This window comes from Haemaphysalis longicornis, unplaced genomic scaffold (genome assembly GCF_048455015.1).
Source record: "Haemaphysalis longicornis isolate Haplotype H1 unplaced genomic scaffold, Haemaphysalis longicornis Haplotype H1 scaffold_10, whole genome shotgun sequence".
Taxonomy (NCBI): Eukaryota; Metazoa; Arthropoda; class Arachnida; order Ixodida; family Ixodidae; genus Haemaphysalis; species Haemaphysalis longicornis.
In genome coordinates, this window is record NW_027526204.1 from 118,555,299 (window position 1) to 118,579,156 (window position 23,858).

Here is a 23,858-nt window from a genome sequence, read left to right on the forward strand (position 1 = left end):
GGCTGTGGGGGTACAAGGCAAAGAATGCTTCCCATTAGAAACTGCAGCTCGGCAGAAACGACCAGTGGAGAAAGGAAAGAGGATGGCCCTGCCATGATTGATTGATTCGAACAACCACTCAATACAGCCATTATATCTCTAGGAATGCATGTACTTACAGACAATAATGAGCCCCCAATGATAAAAAGAGTTGTTGCTACGAACTAGTCTATAAAAATCCTCAGTTTTGTATTTATCTGTGGAAACTGTAGCACGAAATTGCGACATTTTTCCACATGCCGCAAAAGTGAACAGTTCGTCGAACAAGAGCTCTTGTGCAAATTTTTTTTGCTTTTTTACGTTTGCATTTGTTAATCGTTTGATGAAAGTTATGAATGCCAATGAAAGTCTACCCGATTAATACAGAAACACGACATGTAGTAAATGGCCAAGAGTTTTTTTTAACAAAAACAGATGCCGACGTACAGCATAGCACACATGACAAAATGCACAGAGCTTTTTGTGTTCCACGAGTTCTTAGCATTTTCTTATCGCTTGAAAGAGGTATAGAAGCCTTTTACCGGAGTGTCAACATTGTTAGGAATTTTCGCCTTCTTGATTATCTTGCGATTGTATTTGGTCGTGTCAGTGGGAACAAATGCTGATTACTGGCGTACGATTTCACCCAAGAAATAATGTCTGATTTGATGTCACACAACGAAAAAAAATATGCCACCATCGCGTCAAGTTCCAGCGCCAACCTCGTTTTCCACACCTTGCGTAAGCTCTACATCAGCATTGCCTAACGTTTCTTCATTGCGCGCAATGATTCGTTACTACGACGCATACAACGGAGGACACCAATGGTGACTTAGGAACCTATCAACACGAAGCCATTGTTTTGCTTGCAGTTACTCATCCGCTGTAATGAATTAAGAAGATCTTCATTCCATGTCCACGTTACGGGACTTTTGTAGCGCGAAACAGTATACATGACATATTCAGGCGTCGAAACAAGCATTGTAAGTTAGTACGGACATCCGCGAACCTGAGAAATACAGGTTTGGAAGAATTGGTAATTCATATTACGCATTCACAGCGGAAGATAAACGAAGACCACGAGAACACACCCAATGCGTAACTTGCCGCTCATTTAATTCCGAAAATATTGCACCTGTATATAAGACCACCATCCCACAAAACACTTCCCGTACTTCTTTGCCGCTGCCACACTTCTAGGGCACCTTTGATACATGTACCCAATCTTAGCAATGCATCGGCTTGTTGAAGAAAGTTGATTCCTACTATATGAGAGGAAAGCATTATCTGTAAGAGAACTCGCAAAATTATTGAGGCAGACAAAGTCACATGTGTCGGTGAATTTGTCCTCCCTCACACTTATAGAAAAGAACTGTGCGTGCTGAGACATGCAGATTCATTGCTGTCACCGCATACATGTCGAAGCGTGCCCCCGAAGCATCATGCGGCAATAGGGCAAGGGTAACTTTGTTTCGCGTTTTTCTTATATAAGTGTAATATGTGCCTAATCAGGTTTGCGGCAAGATGCGCAGTGTACCATGCATCTTTTTGAGCTGTTCGTGTTCCTCCGCTCCAAACTATTCACATCCTGCACCTAGTCGCCCGTGGTCACCGCTTTCACCTCCGGCCACAACTAACTATACGGGGAGTAAATCTCTGTTCACTAATTTCATGACAGCAGAGTTGACCCCGTATCAGGAATGGAGGGAATTTCTTCTGAAACTCCCCAGCGTGAATTACAAGGGAAGAAACGGGACGAAGACACTACACGTAAAAAGTGACGGTCGCAGGTAAATTTAGGTTTTCACGAAAAACTTAGACGAAGAAATCAACCGTGAGTAGTTTGTTGAGATTTTGTTGGATGGTCCGAAAATGTTCTAACAGCGAAGCATTTAGCAAATCGTAATTTTACGTGTCCGGAGTTAAAAATACCAAAAAACCGCCGAGTGCCCGCCCCGCACGTGAGCGCCGGACTCGTGGCCACAGCCCGGCCCTTAACAAAACCAACAAAGTGTCTCGCGCTCGTGTGTGCGTGCCTTGCGACGCTAAGCATACTCTCTCAGAGAGATTGACCAGGATTACGGCGACCGCCCGGCAGTTTAAAAAGCCAAATAATTTACACCATCTTCCCACGTGGGAACCCTGAGGAGATGGAAAGCCGTGCAAATTAGAGATGCTTTGCATCTCCTCAGGGTTCCCACGTGGGAAGATGGTGTAATATTTCTGCTTTTCGCCTCCATCAGAAAAGCGGCCGCTGCGGCCGAGAATCGAACTGGGGGCCTCGTGCTCAGCAGCGCAACGCCTTCGCCACTGAGCCACCGCGGCGGGTCGCTGCCAGAATTGTTGGCGACCATTTACAGCTCGTGGTACGGTGCAGACCGAAGCAGCAACTGAAGGGAGCAGATGCGCGGACCTGGTTTATCTGAAGTGGCGAGGAGGAGCAGCGCACACCGATGGTGTGGAGGGAAGGAGGGGAGAGATTGAAGTCATCACAGCTGGCGTGGAGAGGAGGAGAGGCGCGGACTGACGCCGGAAGGATAACGGACATAGCCCCGAGCAAGAGATGCTTTGCATCTAAAACCGCCGAGCGCTGAGATGTGCGTGCCTCGCGGCAGCCGCTCAGCGTCCTCGGTGCGCTTTTGCAAGCCAAGCGCGCCCACTTAGGACGATTGGCCAAAGGAAACACTCCAGTGTTCGCCGTAATCGGGGCAACTCTTACTTGGAACGAGAAAGACACATAATGGCGTATGCCACAGCAAGTTGATGTTCAAGAATTTCCAAAAAATGAAGGATGCTCACATTTATAGCAACATAGATGGAGTGAAGGTCATTGCGGCGGCAAAGACGCGAATTGGCTTCAAGCTCGGACATTAACCGTCCGGATGCGAATAAAGGTTCAGTACACCTTCGCCACCTACAAGTTTTACGCGTTAGTGTGAGATTCCTGTATTTTTTCCTGTTAAATTTTTTAACGACCTTTCAACGACGTTTAATCTGTTAAGTGTTTTAATGAGGTGATGTAAAATGACCTTCGTCGATTCTCCGTATGAAAGCCTGGCGAGTTTTGTTTGCACAACCCGTTCAGCTCCACTTAAAAGAAAGAAAAGAATTTTAACGTTCATAATATATTTTTGAAACCTCAGCAGTCATTCAGGCATTACGAAACCAGGGGGTAGACGAGCGTTATGTAAGAATACTAGAGGATATCTACAATGGGTCCACAGCTACCATCACCTTCCATATGGAGAGCAGTAAAATACCCATAAGGAAGTGTGTCAGACAAGGAGACACAATCTCTCCAATGTTATTCACAGCATGTTTACAAGAAGTATTTAGAACGTCGGATTGGGAACCGGTGGGAGTAAGGGTTAATGGAGAATACCTCAGTAACCTCAGATTTGCTTATGACATTGCCTTGTTAACTAACTCGGTTGACTAATTGCAAAGCATGCTTTCCGCACTGGACAAACAGAGCAGAACCGTTGGCCTGAAACTTAATATGCAGAAAACCAAAGTAATGATCAATAACCTCGGGACAGCAAAGCGGTTTAAGATAGGTGGCGAGGCAGTGGAAGTTGTAAGTGAACATATCTACTTAGTTTAAGTTGTGACCCCAGATCCGAACCATGAGGCGGAGATAATTAAAAGGATAAGAATGGGGTGGAGTGCATAGGGCAGACATTCTCAGATAATGAATGGCAGCCTACCATTGTCCCTTAAGAAGAAAGCGTATGACAGCTGCATCTTAACCGTACTCGCGTACGACTGATTGTAGGGTTTTAACGCACCAACGCAGCGCAGGCGATAAGGCGCGCCGTAGTGGGGGACTCCGTATTAATTTTGACCACCTGGGGATCTCTAACGTGCGTTAAAATCTCGTACACACAGGCGTTTTGGCTTTTTGCCTCCATCAGAAAAACAGCCGCGGCGGCCGCGGGAATCCAACCCGCGACCGGTACCCACCTAGGGGGCAGAAACGTGGAGGCTCACTAAGAGGGTTCAACCTTAATTGAGAACAACTCATCGGGCCATGGAGCGGAAGAAGGTATGTGTAACATTAAGGGACAAGAACAGAGCGGAGTGGGTCAGGGAACAAACGCGGGTTAAGGACATATTAGTAGAAATTAAGAAGAAATGGACGTGGGCAGGGCTTGTAATGCAAAGGCAAGATAACCGTTGGTCATTAAGGGTAACAGAGTGGATCCCTAGAGAAGGCAAGTGTTGCAGGGGGCGGCAGAAAGTTAGATGGACAGATGATATCAAGAAGTTTGCAGGGATAAACTTGTCGGGGTTAGCACAGGACCGGGTTAATTGGAAATTAAAGGGAGAGGCGTTTTCCATGCAGTGGGCGGAGATAGGCTGGTGATAATGATGATGATAAATATATTTTCAGGGAGCAGAAAGAAGCGTAGGATTGATATAGATTCAAAGGTTAAAAAAAAACTCTAATCAGAATTGCCATCGGAACAAAGGCAATACCGAAGACAACAAAACAATCTGGAAGCAACAGACAGAAAAAGACAGAGCAACGGGTAAAACAACAATAACAGAAATGTTTGAAAGTGCGAAATAAGAACAACAATAAGAAGAAAACATGACAGTGAATATGAAACCAATAAACAAAAAACAACCATTGGTTAACCAACGTCCGTGCGATGAAAACAGGGGGATGATAGCAGTCCCAGCTGTGTTGGTGGCTATCAATATTTCTCTTTAAATAAGCGACAGTGATGGTTACTACACGGGTTCATGTAAATGCAGTATCCATTGCTAGGCCTGTTTTAACAATAGGGCGCGTATAGACAGGCCTCTATGAATCAGTTTTCTCGCCTGCGGAAGTAGCGGCATTATGAAGTTGCGCTCGCTATGATTGGGAGGTGTTTTGTTGTCGCAACATATGAGATCGAGCATCACCTAGGGAAAATCGCAGAGCGAAAATTGAGGAAAGTGTGGGTTGAGACTGCAGCGCATCACCATTTCTACAACAGGCGCTATAATTTTTATGCTCCATGGGTAGAGATGACACCACAAAATGTCCAGAAATCCGCCGGAGCTGATCGATCTAGCCGTGCGATACATATTATCGATCAATTCGTCTTCCTAGGGGGGGGGGGGTACTGGCGTATTTTTTTCCGCCAAACCTCAAGGCAGTGTGAAGTATCGTTCAAGCATCATAATTCATCATTCTTTCGTATGCAACGCGGGGCGATAAGCTCATGCGCGTTGCATTTACAAGAAGATTAGGTAGCTCTTATTCAGCAATGTTGCTTTATCATGATGGAGGCCCCAAAAGCTTGTCCTTACAATTTATGTGCTTTTATTCGTAAAAGAAAAAACACATGCAAAAAAGGAAAAGACAGAAAGCATGCAACAAGAAACGAAGGAAGGAAGGAAGGAAGGAAGGAAGGAAGGAAGGAGGGAGGGCGGGAGGGAGGGAGAGAAGGAGGGAAGGAGGGAAGGAAGGAAAGAAAGGGAAAGTGATGGAGGGAGGGATAGAGGGGAGTAAGGGATGGAGAAAGGAAGAAAAGATTTGTAAAAGCTATAAGTGATGCTTTACTTTCTCTTTTGCCGTATGTGTTACACTGATTTACATCACCTTGCCCAGATTGATCTGCGTATATGAGGGCGGGGCCTTGCAAACTCTAGAGTGCAGTGCCCTGCAGGTCTGTCACTTAACAACACTTAGGCCATCGCAACACGATTTAGAATGCTCATGAGCAAGGCGCCTGGTTTAACCTATTGAATTATACGTGCTTCTCCATATTTGGCTGCGGGGCCAGAAAGAAATCGGCTGCTACGCATAGGAATACAAGCGCGCTTAAGTTGACACCCCTTTTCACGGCTAAGTTCTAATCCGCAAACTGTCGGCTGTCGGCTGACTCAAACTGACGGTTCTTCCGTACTCGTGTTAGTCCGTGCGCGTGCGTTATTTTAGCCTCTCGAGTTCCAGCTATGGAGGTTTGTCCAATTTATCGGACATCAAATACCCCATCACTATGCTGACGTCTGCGTATTTTTGACCGTAAAACCCAGTTGTCCAATATTTTAGCCGCCTACTAGCGCCATCTATGAAGTTTTGTCACAGTTGAGCCAACAGAACTGGCATTAGGGGGATGCCATGGCGGCGTTCAGCGGAGCGGTGTTCTATGGCGACCGCCCGAGATATAAGTTCTGTTTAAAGAATTTTGTAGGCATTTTATCCTGACATTTATGATTCTATGAAAAGGTAATGAAACGGGGAGCATGCAGGACGGTAAATTTTAGTTGCGCAGCCGCTTGCTTTTCTCTGCTAACGATTTCATTTTGCATGTACAACACGTGGGATACTGGCGCTCAAGGCCGTCGTTTTGAATGTACTGCGATCTTCAGAGCGTTGAACGCGCCTTCATTTCGTTGTCACGCCCACTTTATTTGTGCTTGCTTGTCTTTTTTATGCCTTGTATGGATGAAGTTGTTTTATTTATTCAAGGGACAGGCCTCGAGGGTCGGGTGGCACGGCGGAACGCATTCTTCAGTGAATTGCATAGGGAAGCTCATCAGACAACGACTTGTAGATAGCGACGACGACAGCATCATTGACCCGAGTTTTTCGACGCCGCTTCATGGTGTGAGCTCCGAAGAGGACAAAAGCGGAGATGATGGCCCATCCACAAGTAGAAGCAAGTCCGCCGGGGTGTCCTGGAAGCGGCACGAAGGGCAAGTATTGTGGTGCGAAGTATTGTAACTCCGGGTTCCTTGTTTACACAAATATACGAGAAACGGGCGATGCTGTCGCTCACGACGAGTTATTTTTATACAGGCTCATTAAGATGTGGCTTCCGTAATTTATTCCTTCCTGGAACTACTGATTCCAATCAAACACGGGTTTCTCGGACCCCCTACGACTACTTTCTTCAATATGTACCCGAAGAGCTGTACGAAAAAAAATGTCGTATATAACGAACACGACTGATGTCGAGCAGTTAGGGCGTTCTTTAAACGCGTCATCAGGAAAACTAAGAACTTTTTTTGGGATATCTTTGGCGATGTCCTGCCAGGCCACCCACATAAAGATGCACTGGGAGAAGAAGGCGAGAGTACGTCTTATTGCTAATAACATTGCACGGAATATGTATTTTAAGCTGCGACGCTACCTTCAGCTTGTCAACGAACTCGACCTTACAGAAGAAGAGAAAAACCAAGACCTACTTTTGCGAATAAGGCCACTGGTCCGCTGTTTGCTACGAGGTTGTCATAAGCTTCCTCGCCCAGAGCACATGTGCATCGATTAAGAGATGATACCAATTACCGGACGAACGCAGCTGAAACAGTCTGTACCATGGAAGCCAAACCCTGAAGGGCTGAAAAACTTTGTTCTCGCCGCACCAAAGTCATTGATTTTTGATTTGGAGATTTACCAGGGCAAGAAATCGCGCTTAGCTGTCATAATAGCTGAATCTGCAGTGTTGCATTTGAAAGGATCGCGCACGCTCGAGACAAAGCTGTATTTTGACCATTATTTTGCATCAGGCCCTCTCCTTAACAAACTCCAGCAAAAGGACATTGGTGCCACTGGGTCAGTCATTAACAATTGGGTACCGAAAGGCGTAAAGCTCTCGGGGTAAAATAGCTAAAGGCACGAGGACAAGGTGAATCAGAAACATGTATACGACAAGAGAAGTGCCAGCCGGTGCTCCGATGGCACTTCAAACGCCACCATACATAGTGTACCCTTTCTGTAGCTGTCACTATGTTGCTGTGACCATATTTTGTAGTACCTTGTCATGCCCACCCATCATATGGAAGTGCCTCCATAAGTACTGTACGTTTTCTGTTGCCGTTACTAGGTTACTGTTACTCTACTTTCAAGTTCCGTGACAGGCACACCCCTCACGTAATGTCCCAACGGCACCTTTGAGGAATCAATAAATCAATAAATCAAAACTTTGTCTTGTCCGGTGGTTCCTAAACTGCAATTTTCTCCAAGAATTTTTTTGCAGTGGAACCTCTAAACAGCCGCTTATTGGCCTTCGTGTCCCTTATGACCAGTTATCCCTCGTCACGCGGCGCCGTTGTAATTGATGACGAGTTATTTACCAAGCAGGGAAAAGAGCACCTGCCCTTATCGCTCGGTTAAAACTAGGCGATTATTTATCGCATGCAGTGCGTTTTACTGCTTACTCCGATCCTTAACCAGTGCAGGCGTTAATATAGGTTGGTATTATGGATAATTGTCGGTCGTTGTTGAAGCGAACAACATGAAGCCGGTACGTTCTGAAGCCTTCCCAGCAACCTTACAACAGTCGGAAAACTGCTACGAAAATAATTTACACAGCTCCATAGTTGTGTGGGCTGGATAAAACTACAAATCCAAGTAGTTTAATTAAGCTTACTCGCTGGGAAGTAGCCCACTCGCTTACAGAAAGTGAGTCTGCTAGTTAGTCACACTCATTTGCTCAGCGCCTAATCAAAGGCACCCGTAAAACTACAATAAATCCTGTCGAATTGAATTCTGTCTTTTTTACTTCCAAACGCTCCCAGCTGTGAGCTGCCGCGCATCGCGTACTTCAAAATTGCTTGACGAGTAGCCTGAATACGGTTTGCTTTAATTTCTCACCTTCCTTACCTGTGTCATGTCATGATCTGTTGGCAGGAGGGCTTTTATGGCGATGATGTGACGGGAAAAATCTTCTTACTCGCAGTTGAAGTGTTTGTATGCTGATCCTTGTATGGTATTGTGCAGACTTCATTATTCGACGTTTTGGGGCGCACGTTGTTGGTTTTAGAAATAAAGGGAATTTTAGAAAATACACACTGACAACTCGTGCAAGCTTTTTTTTGTTAACGTGCAGGCTGGCGTTATCCTTGAAGGCAAAAAATATGTTCATGTCAGCAAGAGTTTTTGCAAGCTACCTGTAACTTCACAAAGGCAGGTTTTTTTTCCTTTGCCCTCAAGACGTAAAAGCAGGCAGTGTTTGAATCCTTCTTCACAAAACGAGACCTTGTGTAAAGAAGCAAATCCTGTTATCGGGCACTAAACAACAATGGCTGAAGAAACGTTTTTGGTAAGGCATAATGCAAATGTCCCCGGCAAGGGCAATGTGTCTGGTGACTTTACTGCAGCAGTTTTGCATGCCCACATAAGACGTTTGCCACGTCTGGCTAACGAGACACAGTCAAGACGTTTATGCAGAATTTCGGCATGATGACTGCCTCTATTTGCGCATTCGTTTTCTTGTTTTTATCCCAAATTTTAACCTGGTCCGTTATGCCAACATGCGAGCTGTGATTACAGAAACCCTCTTTATCTTCGCAGACTTGCTATATGTCTTCTAAAGTACGTAAAAAACTCCAAAACTTGGTGAAGTTTTGCTGATGGGTACCCCCGGCTCTGGTGTACAAAGTCACATTCAGTAAAAACCTATAGAGAGAGAGACAGCACAACACATTTATATTCATCTATAATGTCGCAATAAAGGTCGTGCCCCCAAATTTGTCAATCCAAAACGACGTTCTAGCAAATTGAAGGCCGCATAAGCAGTAAAGGGAAACGCTGAGAGCAATAAACAAACAGGGATAACATCCCCGCTGGCACTGGGTTTGGATGGCTCGACACATGACAACATCAGAGCGGCAAATAAGAGTGAAAGACTGGCCACCGAATGGACTACCGTAAAGGACTTGGATAGCAGAAGGGAACTCAGCCAGGCTTTCTTGATCCCCTAAGGCTTTGCGAAATAGCCGCTGCCGCTCTTCTCTGTGAACCACTCAACCCGATTTGGTCATGGCTGTGAACAAGCAGAAAATATTGCACCCGAAAATCGTGCTGGCTCCATGAAGCCAGTGTTAGGATGCAAACGACGTGTGTCCGACTTGTCCCATAAAGACGAGAAATCAGTGTCGGTGCCCCTTTCAACACAAAGGGCCAAGCTATATCGCCTGTCAAAAAGCGAAAAAGAAAACAACCCAATAGAGACAAAGAGGGCAGCGAATGAGGCAAATTTGGTGAAGCGTTTATCTGTAAAAAGAACTTGCGATAAATGCGGTAGTGCGGACTTGGCTGCGCTGACGCTGCATCGTAAACCCGTCGATGGAACAAAACGTTTTCATGGGGCAGTGAAGCGGCGATTGCGAGGTTATCAGGAGTGATGAAGAGCCTTGTTAGGAAGCGGACGAAACAAAATCAACACCCCTTTCCCAAGAGAAATAAAGTTAAAACGAGAAGCTTTCTTTAATACAGCCTCTGTCAAAGCCAAGGTCCAAATCCACTCTCTAAGAGTCCAAAATCTATACTGCCATATTACAAAGCCAAAGTCTACTTTAACTCAGTCAAAATCTAAAGCTAACGTCCAACACCAGATCACCAACATCCAAAGCCAAATTCCAGTCCTGCATAAAGAATGCATTTCATCATCATCATCGCCAACCTCGTGTGCTGCCAAAGTATATTTCGCGCGGTATGAAAGGTCCTTTAGGTGTGCAAAGACATTCCATTGTTATGTTTTGGTGTGTATGATTGATGTACCTTTGTGAAACTCAGTGCCTAAAGTTGGCGTTGCTGCACTGTGTAAAGTTGGCTTTTCTGCAGTCTATTTTTACTCAGACGTCCACGCCGTGAGTTAGGCTTGGAAATTTTCGCTTGACATGAAAACACAACTGAGGAGTGAAAAAAAGAAAGCGACTAAGGCAAGTTGGGTGAAGCGTTGAACTGTAAGAACAACTTGCGAGAAATCAAGTTGTGCGAACTCAGCTGAGTGAATGCTACAGCGAATTCTCTTCGGTGGAACTAGAGAACGTTTTTATGGGGCGTAAAGGGAAGATTGTGAGGTGATCAAGAATGATAAAGAGTCCGATTAGGGAGCGGGCGAAAAAGTATTCGGGGCGCATAGAGGGCCAAAAGCAATGGTTCAGAATGAACGCCGGGCGTGCGTTTTCGTCAGTAATGGCACTAATCCTCTGTTCTGACAGGCGTTCAGAGGCTGCTGTTGTAGTGCTTGATGCCCTGGGTAATCAGGACGAGGTATATTTACGCGTTCAGTCATTTCCACGAATTTGTCAGTTGTACCATACCTCTGGGTCTGGTTCACAGAAATCATGGCAGGGAGTAACATATCTGCGTTAACGACCACTCGTCCTTGGATCAGAACGACAAATAGAATGGGTGCAGAATAGATTGCCATAAGGCCAATATAGAAGTACGAGCTTAGCAAAAAGTAAAGGAACCTAAGCTCAGTCGCCTAACCAAGTTAGGCCCCACATCCTATTTATAGTTTTACTAAATTGTTATAGACAGTGCTGCGGTAATTTGAGGGACGTCGCGTCAATAACGATCGCATTAGTAATCCCACGAGTTCATCGAAATCAGGCTTCGAAAAAACTATCGTTGAAGACTGGCGGTTGTCATGGAGAAGTACTTAGAACATTACCAGTTAGTTTCAAGTAATCCCACATTGTGATAAATTTAGAGGGCTTGCTTCACTGGTAATTCTGCCGAATAAACCGGTTTTACAAACGCGCACGCAGTTTTGCTTTCTTGCAAATGCGTGGTGTTATATTTCACATCACAGTCTCGATGGTCTGTGCCACTTATCCGTGACATCATCGAAACATTTCCGCGCGCTCTCGACGTCGACACGTTTTTTGAGGTGCTTTGTATTTTGATGCGATCGCTTGTGCTTTAACCTAGCAAGGTCACCAGAATAAATAAAGGCTTTTTACTTGAGCACACATAAGAGAAATCGTAGTACCTTTTTACGTGTATACAGCTACACCAAAACCAACGGGAATATCTAGTCAGTTGAATGCAATGGAATAGATAGCGTGATTGTGTAAAAAGGGTGACGATATTCGGGGTCTGAGAAAATGTTCTACTCCCATGTTTATTTGTATAACCAAACATGGGAAAAATATCACACAATTTACAGGTTACTTGAAATGGCTGAATAATATTTTTAAATGCGCAATACGGGCAGGCCCCATCTGCTAGTTACTGATCGCTCCTTTTTAAGAGATCAGAGTTCCTAAAGTGCTTGTTTTAGGGGTAAAGGTGCCGAATGTCTATAGAAATCGAACAATTCATCCACTCCTCCGATTACAAGATGCCCAGACAAAGCGAATCGCGTGATGCCGCGCAGCTGTTGACACCTTATTAGCACCATTGGTCGCTTTGGTTTCGATATAATCGCCATATACAGTGACTCAAATGTCACCGTTTGCAAATAACTAGCAGTTAGATAGCGTAACAAAATATATTAAATTAGAAAACCGGATTCATTTAATAAAAACGTGCGTACACACCCCACCACAGGAAAAGTATGCAGCCATTTTGTTACGGGAAATGAATACAGCTTCGCGGAAAAGCTTATTTTTATCAAAAGTATCCCTGGAGAAGACGGCAGCGTTTTCTCGGAAATCGGAACCGCAAGACGTTGTGACGAGGTTGCAAGAACATACAACTGAAGTTTCTGCTTCTGTTTCTAGCACAAGGAAGATTCAACGAGGAAGTGGTAGTCGGCGAAGCAGCAAATTGTAGCAGCTGGTCGAGACAAAAAAAAAATGACGAAGAAAAAAGCGATATCTAAAAACTTACAAGCGCCGTGGCGAGCGGGAAAACGTTATTTGTAAAGCTACTAAAATGATAAAAAGAAACAATCTCTGGAAGGCAGTATGAGAATGTCTCATAATAGTCGATGCAAAAGTTTTAGCTGAAAGAACACCAAAAAAGCTTTGCAACGGTGAAGAAATTCTAAGAAAAGTTAGTAAAACACCTTGCCGCGACCAGGTTTGCAACAAATAAAACAAGTCGCAGCAATGCTAAGGGCTATGAGAGCAATTTCCGCTGTGCTTTCGGCGTCGTACGCCCTCCTAGTGGCGCGGCAAGGGTGACTCGGACAGTGATATCGCGATTTCTAGGAAGAGGCTCTTTCGAATGCGTGGCTCTTCCTCTGGCTCTCTGAAGTAAACAGAAAACGGAGAAGACGTGGACCAAGCCCAAAGTAAGTGTGACAGTTCCGTCGTTCTATTTTGTTGGTCTTTGGTGAGGAAGAGAAATGAAGTACTATCTTAGAAATGAACGATATTGCGGATCAAGCAAAGAAGAGACAGCGTTATTGCGAGAAAAACACGCTCATGGTCAACACTCCTGTTGATAGGGGAAGCGAATGTTTAATCTGCGTGTGGGTTTTCTTTTCATCAGACCAGAAAAGCCTACGGCTCACATGGAGGAAGGTGCGAGGCTGCTGCTAACTGTCAACAGCTTTCGTCCCGTCTTTTAAGGCCTAAACAGACTAAGGAATCAGAGTAGGGTCGTGAAGGGTGCAGCGCGTCTTGAAAAGACCTAATTGGAAAGTTTATAGGAGACGGACTGGGACTCCCAAACAAGCTTCAGTTATGATAAAGAAATAAAGGTAAGGTAAATTAAAGGGCGTGATGCCTATTACACCAATTTGGAAGGGGCGGACTCAGAATAACAACGGGTTTTCTGTCATATATGGCTTTAAGGTGAATTTTATTATTCCCCGGTGTGCGTTTATTGTGATGGAGATCAATGGGTTTCTCTGTGTGCTGTATGTACCTGGTATAAAGGATGACAGCTGTCATTCCAAACCTACCAATTATAACTTCTTAATAGCGCTATTGATTAAATGTTTAAAACAACTCAAAAATATTTTTGTCGACACTTCGATTCTGGTAGCCTTAATTGCAACTGAAATATCTATGGAAGTGTGCAGCACGTTTCGAATTTCGCAGTGAGCAGTGCGTTCTAAAGCACCAAGCGCACATGTAAAAAGTTTAAAGATTGCTTGAACGATACACTTGTACAGCCAAAGCTTTCGGTATCTGCTAATTCTAGTAATAATGCTTATACTTGTCAACAGTATTGGACAAAAAGAAAAGATAGAGCCTATTTTAAGCAATACATCAACACATAAGTTATATTTGCGTTGTCCTATAATAAAAATACCTGGCGGATTTTTTTGCGACTGCAAATGAAAATACACGCCGTGAAAAAACAAGAAATGCACGCGTTGTCCTTCCTCCCAGTTTTCGAAGTTCAAATGTGACCAAAGGATCCAATAGATGACGGGAACAGTGGAACAGGGCAAAAATGAATTTTCATGAGTGGGGATCGATCTTTTTACTTTGAGAAATTCTACGAAGCTTAGCCTTGCGAGAAGGGAACGCTAGGAAGCTACGCTGTTAACATCTGCGCTCGCGGCGTTAAGTCAGGGAATCTGGGAATTTTTTTAAATGATAAGAAAAGTCAAAATATTATCTTTGCGTCTGTGTCTGACCGCTGTCATTGTTCAACGGAAATGATATTTGTCATGCCTTCCACCTAAATTCTGTGGCACCTGTATTTCCTGGACTAAACAACTCCCTGGTCATCTACCTTCACAGAATGGAATTGCTCGTCATTTTAAGTGCGAATGCACTTCTTAAGCGAGCCTGAATCGTCCGCCGCCGTCGTCCGCATAGCAACAGCTGCGGGTGCGCGCGCTCCTCGTCTTCCTCCTCGTCTTCCCTAGCAACGGGGGGAGATGGGCGCGCGCTACTCTCCTCCTCCTCTCTCCGCTCAGTGACTGCGGGTGTTGGGCGCCTCCTCTCCACTTCGGGCGGGAGAGCTCTCGCTCGCGTAGCGGGCGCTCCGCATTCCGACGCGTGAGGGCGCTCGTGTAGCCCTCGCCGTAACGGCGGGCGCTACTCTCCTCCTCCTCTCTCCGCTCAGTGACTGCGGGTGTTGGGCGCCTCCTCTCCACTCCAAGATCACGATATCCACCGTAATCGCGCAATCAACAACCGTGCATTCGCACTTACACACTCTCCCCCTCGGGGAACTGCGAGGGAATTTTCGTTTTGTTGTTTATAAGCGCCGTTGTATTCCCCTTGCGCCGCTTTGTAATATAAGTAATTGAACATAGCCTTTACAATTCTGCTTAGCGCAACCGAATTAAATGAATGTGGGAGCGGGATTACAGCGCCAACCAAAACTTACCTGTCTGTCGCAACATATACAACTGCGAAGTAAAACAAAACGGAGGCTAATAACATTGGAGAAAGTATTTGGGTAGTTTTTTCCACATTCTGTTGTTCAATCATTCAGAACCCTGAGATCACCTCCAACTAGAGCGACCACGCGCCGGCTGTTTCTAACACCGTTGACCTCGTCCACCCGAAATTCATGAAAAGCGCCGCTACCCCGTCTCAGCCGATCAATGTGCCGATTATCTACGACAGATGGCGCGGACATTCAAGAAAGCACAACGAACGGCACGCAAGTCATAGGCTCGTTGAGTGGAAAGGTTAAAAGTAACGTGGTTTTCTTGACTTGTTTTTCTACGTGACTTGTTTTCCGGCGTTCTTCTGCGAAATCAGGGCAATTGCCCTACTTAGCTTCCGTGAATGAACTTTGACTCTTAGTAGAAACCGATACTTCAGAAGTGGTACCACGAGTGATTGATTAAGACGGAGGAAGGCAGAGAAGAGTAAAAAGGCTGTGCTCAGGCGAAGGTCACAATGGCTTGAGGAGAAGTCAAGGCAGGAATATTCGCAATTAGATAATACGTGAAAGAAGAAGCTAGACCCAGCACCCCTGGAACGTTTCTTGGTGTTTTTCAGATCCCTGTACGTGAACCTTCTTTTTATGGGCCTTACAAGTGGAACACAAGCACAGGTGGTCCTACTTATCTGTAACAGGCCAAAAATTAGCTCCTCACATGCAGCGTTCGCAACTGGTATATCTGACTAATGGCGGCTGGCGACATGCCATCTGACCAATAAGTGTTCGCTGTGCGGGGAAATGTATCAATGCAAGAGCACGCAAAATATGTATTTTAGTCGAACCGTACGCTGTCAGCTATCCCCTATTTAGTCGTGCGTATCTCATGGCCGCGTCTTTAGGGCATAGTCATGATTTATAAGGCACCCTTAAACACTTCCGTTAACCGCTTTCACCCTGTCCTTCGCGTCTGGAAGCATTGTGAAAGCTATAGTTCTCGCCAGCGTGGAGTGGCCTTGCACGATTTGCTCGTCGCAGCAGAACTACCCGCTTTCCTCTTGTGATTTTCAGCGTAGCTGTTTTCCAAAGTGGCTATCGAATGCGTTTATTGCTGCAGAAGAAAAAAGCGACCAATAGCCGTTACGTTTCTGTAGTCATGGCATTCGAAGACTCAAAGAAGGCCAAGACTCGGGAAAATTATAAACCTTTTGAGTATGTTTTCAAGTTCCCTGATGGGCATAAACAAGCAATTTTTCGCTGAGGTGGTTTGTGAGCCCCTATTCTAAATACTATACGTGTTTTCTGGCCACATTACCACAGTGTTTAATGTTTTGAAAGCATTTCAAAAAAATGTTGCAGGGTGCCTATAAGTGTGTAGGTAAGTGACGCGATGCACGTGGTTAACAGCGGAAGATTTCTACCAAATTTAAATTTCAAATTTGTTTAAAGCCTGCGGGAAAAATCTGCCAGATGTGTGCATCGCTTCCAGCGTTTCGACCACGCACCACAGGAAACGAAAAATTGAATTGGTAAAAAATATTTACGCAGTCTTCACCTTTACGGTTCCCTGTACAGGTTTGTACGCATGGCAGTTGCATACAGTATTTTACCGCTAATGGTTCTCGCTGCTAGAAAATTATATGTAATGAAAATTAATCGTCTCTTAAATTATTATGCAACATCACGTCAGTGTTTCATGGGAAATAAATTATTACGTAACGTTGTTATTACGCACTTTTTTTCAGGCGCTATCACGTCTTCGTTTTGTCTACGTTAATGTGGGCCTTAAATTTGTTTATTCTACTTCTGATTTTGAGCTCTGAATGAGCTGAAAATTTGAACTAATCAATCAGCCGCAAGCGCAACACTGCATCAAGAAACTGTTAATTGAAGAAGAAGAATTATTGTACTACAAGAATGCGGCGTGAACGAAAGTCACCAGGATGACAAGACTCACCGTATTGCACAGCAAGTGCCGCGAAAAAAGCGCGCAAGTTTTGTTGTTCTAACGCAAAAAACTGCGAAAAGCTTTAATTTTACAGGTATAACGGCGTCTGCGTTTTCCTTTGGAATTTCCTCTATTGCCTCTCGCGTTGTTCTTCCAAGAACACTAACTTGCCCAGTAGTTAGGCTAGAGTCGTTTCGCGCTCTTAGTAGTGACAGCTGGCCGTTCTATGTCCGGTGATATAACGCAGGGGGGACGTTGCGCCGACTAATAGTGCTGGCAGCAGTTCTGCGTCTTGTCTGTGTTCTCTGTGTACCCGCCTTTGTACAGGTGTAAAACAATGTATAACAGATGAGTATTAATGCTCATTGTTTATGTGCTGTGCTGTTTGTTTTTATCTCTCGGTGGAAGGGCTTCTGCAATGGTTCTTATTTCTGTTACCCTATGTAATACAAAAGATAATATGTCCGCTGCCCTTAAAAAAGCACTTGGCCATATTGGTTATTATTTTTTCGGGGTCTGTTCATCGTTCATTGCTTGCAGCCCTCGTTAACGCTTTCTGCATCACTTCTCTCTTACCGCTTGCCTGATGGTGTGGAAAACAAAGCCGTGCTCTGTTTTGTAACAATGCCGCTGTTACGATCGCGGTGGAAAATAATTGCTTTCAGTCGTTGCCCCACCTTCTGCGCGTGCAAGTGAGTTCATCTCTACTGGAGTGGAGGGCCAAAATTTCGGAGCCGGTTTTCTGTTGCACCCAACATTGCAAACCCACCATTTACCGCTCCAAATTGAATACAAAAAGTACTTTGTTAGTTGCTTCAAAAGTTCCTGTTAACGTGTCGCTCAAAAAACGCTATATGGTAGCATGTTTCCTGGCAAGATACCTGAATCAGTTATAGAAGCAATGCTCGAAGCAGTTGTGGCTTTGTACTACGGGCTTTGGAATTCTATGGCCCCCAGAAATTACTGTGGATATCTATACTTGAGATAAATTCCAGTTGTGAAAAGTGTGCAAAAATATGAGCTTTGCCTTTCACATTCCCAAGAACATTCGAAAGATTCCTTTCTAGGTCTGTGCAGGAAAGAAGGTTTCTTTAATAATTTCCCCAAATGTTCCCCTCCTTTTTGTAACATCGGCTTTTTTCTTAGCGCACACATGTAATATCTGGGAGAAAGTACTCGGAGCCTTTTACGCTTATTTCAAACTGGTTTTTGGCTTGCGTCATCCTCTCTTTCTTATTCCTTTCGGAGACGACAATCATGCTCTTTAGCCCGCGCGTATTTTAAGGTGATTTAACAGTACTGCGCCAGAATATCTTGATTAAAAAACTCAGTCGGCCATCAGATAAACTCGGCGCTTCCTCTAATGGCTGCTTTTATGCTAACCTGTGACCAATAAAAGCGCCCAATCTGCCTCTAAGCGTGACCTTTATCATTCAGTTCTGTGTCTGCTAACCTAAACGGCGGTGTTCAGCTCACCGATTTATTTTTATAACCGAGGTGTTTTGGTGGCTGTAGCACAGTGAATGCAACACATGTCCCTTCGGTTGACAGCTGAGGATGGGCAACGTCGTGGCCATTTAATACACTCACAGCCAGTGTCGGTGTACCAATACGCCAATAGTGCTACACAACAGCTACCAGCTACCAAGCAACAGGCTGCTGCTTGCTAAATGCTTCTTTTCGAACATAAAGGGAGTAAATTACTGCGTTGCGTGCAACTCTAGTTCTGTAAAAAATTAACTCTATTCGTTTCATTCCCGTCCTCAAGCTCATGCAATTAATCTTTCACGACATTTTTATGCCTTCGTGAATTATTTAAAAAGAATTCAGCAGGCACCTTCCAATTTGTGTCCTGATAACTACAAGCGCTGCGTTTCTAAACCAATTACGGACCATTTTCGCCCTTGTCTGTAGCCGGTGAACATAGGAGGTGGCCATATAAAACAGCATTATGGGCATCACGGGCGTATTCAGGAGATAGTGGGGGGAGAGGCTTTTAGCTGTCAGAACACCCCCGAACTTCTGTGAGTGGCCGATCCCCTCTCCTTTGGCCCTTTCTCCGACAACGCTTTTTACAGACTTCACATATAATTTATATGTAACAGGGAGAACAAGAGAAGGAAACGAAAAAAATTACAGCAGCTCCACTCGACGTGAAAATGGTCGGAAGTGCAGAGCAATTATTCATCCTCAGGAGGTGCTGCTACGCCGTTCTCCGCAAATTCCTACAACCCTTGACGCTGTTCTCCTCCCTGTGTCCTCCCCTTTGATGAATTGAAGAGAGGTTTTTTCCAATATAACTCGAATTTCCCGCCTTCGCAGTGCTCGCGCGCCCTCTTTCTGGAACAGCACGAGCAGAAGTTTGGTTCTTTTTGTGCTTGCTTTCATCTCGCACGAGTCAGAACCTTTCTTCGCAGTTTCGAAAACGCCATTTTGTTCTTGCGCGGCCACTTTTTTTGCGCTTGCTACCGTAAGAACCCCGACATCAAGATTTCCTACCTAAATGAACACGGGGACTGCTGGTGAATTACATCCATTTTGCCTCAAATATACCTGCAGTTTTCTTTGCGCTAAATAATGGCGACATGTATGACCAGTGCCAGCGAATCCGGAGTTTCAACCGGTTATGACTGTACAAACAGCTTGTTCAAGTACGTTCTTAACTGTTCGCCCGACGGCTGTACCTAGGGACTAGCGTTGTTTTTCTGAACTTCTGTGCGGTTTACTTTGTTTTCCCAGTAGCACATTGCGTATATCCAGTGTCCTGTCGACACATGTAGTAGCTAACTGTAGCGTGTCTTAGCTGTAACTAGTTGCAATACATTCTCTTAAGCGGATATCTTTTCGAAGCCTCTGTTTGGGTTCGTGACGCCACCTGATTGCCGTGGCTATGTAGTGTGACCGCGAACGAGCTATGACGATAAGCCGGGCGCCCAAAGAGCTCTGGTTTTAAAACAAAGGACGCCATTCAGCCCTGCGAAAGTCGATTTCCAGCGAACCTGTTGCGAACCAGCACAAATGGCGGTGGGGCAGGGTATGAAATGCTTCTCGCCTTCTCCGCGCTCTTGTCGCTCGCACTCGGCTTCTTTGTAGGTAAATGCTGGGTCCTGCGTAGCCTGACGTATGCGCTCAACGTCTTGGCCAAGAACTGCTATATTTAGGGAGACTAGTCCTGCTTAGCCTTCAAAGATAACCTGCAAATATAATCTTTACCAGGAACACATGGTGGTGGGAAGGGAGGTTGGGGGGGGGGGGAGGTCCCATTGTGCATACGCTTCTTATCATTTAAATGCGGTTGCGACGCTTGTTATGTGGTTTTCTTAACCGAATTGTGAGCTCTATGCTGTATGTCTGACGTATGCGCTCGGCGTCCTAGGCGAGAAAAGATGGGTCCTGCCTGGATTCATTGTTTACTCAACGAAATTTCCTGACCAACTGGAAGCAAACAGCTTCGCTGGAATACGATTTGTTTGGCCGCAGATTATCCTTTTCAAAAATTCTTTTCTGGCTCGATATAACATGTTACGAAAACTATTTTCGGCTAAGCCACTTATGTACTATCGCTCTCACTGTGACCTGTACTGCTCATTAGTATTCAGACAATTATACAATCAAAACAATGACTGTGGGCATATACGTTGGTATAAGGCTTGATTCATTAGGATGTTGTGATCCTAATACGTACTTGGTCTTTCACTCCAGGTACCAAAGAAAGATTTACAAGGTGGCGAATAGTAACCAGCTGTGTAGGTCACAGTGAGTGCGGTAGTACACAAATAATTCATGAAATTGTTGCTTCATGAAAAAAAACATATTTTGCCACGGCCTAGGTTTACTCGAGAAGGTGAAAAGTTGAACTTACTTTATTTACTGCCCACTCTAACGCCACACTTTCCTGACACTACTAACACCTATGTAACCCTAACATAGGTTAGAAGAGATTTTTGTTGTATTAGCATGCATGTACAAACGGTTTTTACAAAACATAAATTTTTGTGTTCTGTTCATGGAGTTGGTAAAATCACACCCGAATAAAACAAATATTAACACGCACACGTGCCCGCACGCAAACTGAAGAAACTGAGCCTGGCAGGGCTGGGTCGGTCACCTAGGTCCAGGCAGCCGCGAGGATCCGTGAGTAAGGAGCGCTGGCAGTTCGGTCGCTGCTCGAGGCTTGTCGCAACTGTCAGCCAGCGGCGAGTGTGTAGGTGTGGTTGCAGAAGTTTACTGTCCTAGTGCTTGCCCACTAAAGTACCGCTCGTTAATGACCAATCTATGAAAATTGTTCCACGGAAACACACGCCCTCAAACAAGTTTACTAAGCGTGCTCCACAAAAAACACCAATTCTTGAAGCACTTTTCGTATAACTGTCACGTTCTTTTAAAGGGACACTGCAACACTTTCGATAAGCGCTTTCGCTCTTTTCTTCTCGTCTGGAACCACTGCGAAAGGTATAGTTCTCGCCAGTACGGAGCGGCACTGCGTGATGTACTCGTCGCACCAGATACACCTCCCATTTCTACTTTATTTTTGTGGCTTTATTTTTAAAGTTGCTATCAAAAAGCGTTCATTGCTGCAGCTGAAGTAAAAACGGCTAACAGCCGCTACATGGCCTTAATGACGTAATTCGCGCCGTAGAAAAACGCCAAGACCGGGAAAGAGAGCAAAATCTTTTGAGCGAATTTACAAGTTAACTGATGGGCATAGAGCAGCAATTTTTCGCTGAGGTTCTTTGCGACCCCCTAACCTAAGTACTGGGTGTTTTTGGTGACTACGTTCTGCATGCATTCAGGATTTCAAAAAAAAATTGAAAAAAAGTGTCACAGGGTCCCTTTAAACCCCTCCATTATGGCTTCCTCTCAAATGCAAACAATTATTTAAGGACCTCTCCTACAAATTTTTTTTTAAGCACAAACCTCCTCAAGCATGTCTGCAAAATAAAATCTGCTAAGAGTGGTTCTTCTGGAGCACATCTTTCAAGAAATTACCATTCGTCTCTGCTAACTTCTCGACGCTGTACGTCGTCGTGGCTGAAACTCTGCACCTCAACGGTTGTCGTTATCGCTTCGCTCGAACGAAGAAATCGGTAGGAGCAGTTTACAAGCAGAAAAATAATAAACTCGCTATTCTATATGTAGCTCATATGCTGCGTTTTATTATTTATTATTTATCATTATTATTATTATTATTTATCTAATACCCACAGCGCCAGGGGCATTACAGGGGGGGGGGGGAAGAACACAACAAAATAACACAGGGTTGCAGTTCGCCGCACACCGGCCTTACAGTATTGCAAGCGCACAAAACATCTGTACAATGCAGATATACACCACAAATAAACACCTATAAAATCGTTAGGTTTATACAACGCAAATAGAAAAACACTCAAAACAACCAAACGCGTTACACCCACTTCAAAAAGAACGAATCATTTGGTATAACCGATACAATGTCATAGGGCAATTTGTTCCAGTCGCGTATAGTCTGGGGGAGAAAAGACGACCGAAACGATTGAGTTTTGCAAAAGTATTCACTTGCCTTAAATGGGTGATCCGTACGTTTTGATGTATAATGGGGAGGAAAGAGATAGTTTTCACGTACTATGCCTGTTTGACAATGATAAATTGCATGAAAAAGTTTTAATCGAAATTTTTTGCGGCGGGTCTCCAACAAATCCCAGTTTAGCTGGTCTTTCGCTACGGTCGCACTAAATCCAACACCCGATCTGCCGGAAACAAAGCGCGCAGCTATATTTTGTAACCTTTCCAGTTTCTGTTTATTGCGGACTGTCGGCGGATCCCATACTGTGCATGCATATTCCATGATGGACCTTACGTTTGCCTTGTAGAGTAGGTCTTTAGATTCCAAGGGGAAGCCTTTTGCATTCCTACGAAGGAAACCCAATGCCCTACCCGCCCGAGCTGCCACATAGTCAACCTGGCGCTGCCAGGCAAGGTTGCACGTAAAATAAACACCTAAGTATTTGTACTCCGTTACTTGACATAACGGTTCGTTGTTCATAACATAAGAGATTTCATTTAGGCTTCTTGTCCTTGTAAACCTCATATGAACTGTTTTACGTAAATTCAAAGTCATGTTCCATTTTAAACACCACTGACTGATTTTGTCAAGATCACACTGAAGGGCATGTAAATCTTCATCTGCTTTGATTTCTCTGTACAGCACGCAGTCGTCTGCAAAAAGCCTTATTCTAGAATTAATTTCGCAGGTCCAATCATTTATGAAAATTAAGAATAAGAGCGGAGCCAAAACTGAACCCTGTGGCACGCCTGATGTAACGTCCGCCAAGTTTGACTGTACTCCATTTAGTACGACAAATTGCCTCCTTGACTCAAGATACGCTCTTACCCAGTTTACTATCTGCGGATTAATATTATATGCAGTCATTTTGTCAATAAGAAAACTATGGGACACAGTGTCGAAAGCTTTCTTAAAGTCCAAGAACACGCAGTCTACAGTTGATTTATTATCTAAAGCTTGAGCTATATCGTGAGCGAATTCGGTCAGTTGAGTTACACAGGAGAAACCTTTGCGAAAACCATGTTGTGCAGGGTTAAGCAGGGAGTTATCGTTTAGGTGCTGTACAATGTTCTTATATATGATATGTTCAAGAATTTTAGAGGCAACGCACGTCAAAGATACCGGTCGATAATTCTCAACATTGTCTCGAGGACCCGATTTATGAATTGGGACTATACAGTTAAGCTTCCAGTCGTGTGGGATTGAGGACTCAGCTAGCGATTTTTCAAAGATAATTTTCAAGTATGGGGCAAGTGATCGCGCGCAAAGTTTCAGATAGCTATTGGATAAGCCATCAGAGCCACCCGATTTGGAAATATTTAACCCTTCTAATAATTTTTCAATACCACGCGTGCTGATCTCGATGTCACCCA

General features: G+C 44.6%; 1 pseudogene; it reads left to right on the forward strand.

Annotated features, from left to right (window-relative positions):
• The first annotated feature begins 6,136 nt into the window (after positions 1-6,136).
• LOC144160052 (uncharacterized) lies at positions 6,137-7,218 on the forward strand (annotated as a pseudogene).
• Positions 7,219-23,858: the final 16,640 nt, after the last annotated feature.